Genomic DNA, 2456 nt, shown 5'->3' with positions numbered 1-2456 from the left:
AAACAATCCCTCCTTGTTTGAAAAAGGGCTAGTTTGGAAATTATTGGTCTCCCTACTTGGGAGGTCTATGAAACTAAAAAGATAATGAGAGGCCCTTAAAAAATAATAGAACCATCCTCATTTGATTCTCTAATAAATGAGGCTCAACTACGGAGAAAATTTTGAAATCTTTGGGCGGACTTAGTTCGTTCTATCAATGAAATATCATAAAAAGAAACTTTGTAGTAATTTCTATGATTCCTAGGAGAATAGTCGGGTCACTATAAGGGGCTTGAATTTTGAGGTTACTCGAGATGATAGGGAAAGCGACTAGAGCTTGAGTTATAAGGTACAAAAGTCACTAGAAGGAAAAATGCAGATTACAAGGAATTTGTGGAAAACTTCTTCAAGGGAAAGGAAAAGATTAAAAGACATTAGAATTGCTACAACAAAACCAAGATACCTTCTCCTTGGGACCAAGTGATTTTCAATGAAATATTTTACTATAGAAGGGAGGTTTACTATAGTTCACAAGTACCATTTACCCTTGCTTAACCACATTAGGAATGGTGAACTTAAATTATCTTCTCCTTCTACCTAGTCTCGTATGTCTAAAATTGTGGTAATGATGGTGCCAATCCTACTCTCCACCAAGGTCTTATCATGGCCATCTATAAATTCCAATTATCTATTATGCCCCAACCTTTCCCTTCTAGTTCAATCTCGATCACTATTTTCCAAAACTTCAAAACAAAATATTAAAGGAAAAAAGAATTTACTTGACCACACTATATGGGTGAATCCCTAAGTATTGTCAAATAATCCTCCTTTTTATGTTGTCCTCAAGGTTAGTCCCAACAAGAGGAAAGCATGATTCTCAAATGTTGCATCTCCTTCCAAGAAATCCAAAAAAGGACTAGAAAAGAACCAAACCTCAAATTATTGTGGAAATTGGAGAGGATGGTGTGGAACAACTCATTAATACAAAAGAAGAGATAAGTAATATTGGTAGCCACAATGTTAAAAAAATGGTGATAATTTCTAGTGTGGCTAATATTCATAAACACCTTTATAAGGTGGAGATTGTTAATAGTGAGGATGATCAAAAGGGGGAGCACAAGGAGGGTGGCTAGGATGAGGATGAGTATATAGAGGAGGAATATACTTTAAGTGAATAATATATAGACAATGGTGAAGTGGAAAGAATCAAAGAGGAATAGGAGGAATAAGCTAACATAGTTATGAATGAGGATAGGGAGAAGGTAGATAATCAAGACATTGGTCACCATTCAATTGGAAAGAAAAGAATAAAAATAACTCTAAGATTCTCTCTTTGAAGAATCAAGTCGAGATGCTTCAAAAACAAGTGATCGAGCTTGAGGAGAAGCTGGAGCTCAAAAACAATATTTTTTTAGAAAAATTGAACATGACCTCAATAGTATTTATTGATATTACTAATGGTATAATTAATAGAGATAACATGCAAGTTGTTTTTGGGAGCTCCAAGATCAAAAAATGGAGGAAATAATAGATTATTGAGGCAACTAAAAATAAGAATTAGGATCATGCAATGAACACAAAGGCTTGCGGAGACACTTTGGACTCCCTCAAGGCAAATTCGAACCTCATAAAATGATTATGATCCTATATTTTGTTGTCTTGATTAGATGTAATTTTTTTAAGTTTTTCAAAATTATGTTTCTTTATGGTAAGCCTGCGTGCCTCTATGTACATCATAAACTTTTATTGTAGTTTCCTACTTGTTTGACAGTTCTTTATAATTTTGTTCATTGGTCAATGAGTAGCTGTGAGGCATTTTTGGCTCACATTTTCTTGGTTCTTGGGATCAGGGCCCTTCCACCATATTTTTTAATAAAAATATTGAGTATAAGTTCATTTTTATTAAGATGAGTTTTTGGCAAGCCCCAAATACAATTACAAAGGAGCATAATTACTAAAGGCGTAACCATCAAACCTAAAGATAGAAGTAAAAAAATAAAAATTTGGAGAACAAAAAAGCTCCAAGGGATAAAGTAAACAAGAAAAAATACTAGAAAAAACTATAATTGACTATCAATGTTTGGACCCAACTTAGGCCCCAACGAAACAATCTACGTATTTGGAATAGTAAGGGACTAGTTTTTTTCTTATGTCAAAAAATAGTCCATGAAGCATCATCATAACTTGTAGAACTTTTTGGAGTAGGGGAGGAAGTACCTTCCAAATAGAAAATGAGCCCCCTAGATGAGCACCATTAGGAGCAAGGTTACAATCTAGAGATAATGAATCAAGAAGTTCTAGAAAAGGAATAAGATAGAAACCTAATCCCCAATAGTTGGGGAAATAAAAGTAGCAATTAGAGGAATCAAACTCATTAAATTAAAAGGAGAAGGAGGCATCAAATCCCTAGGGAACTCTAATTCATCATCAAACACAACAAGAAAAATAGTGACTTAGTGATGGTCAACACCTTTCTA

The sequence above is a fragment of the Cryptomeria japonica genome, chromosome 5 (assembly GCF_030272615.1).
Source record: "Cryptomeria japonica chromosome 5, Sugi_1.0, whole genome shotgun sequence".
Lineage (NCBI taxonomy): Eukaryota > Viridiplantae > Streptophyta > Pinopsida > Cupressales > Cupressaceae > Cryptomeria > Cryptomeria japonica.
This window is presented reverse-complemented; position numbering follows the sequence as displayed.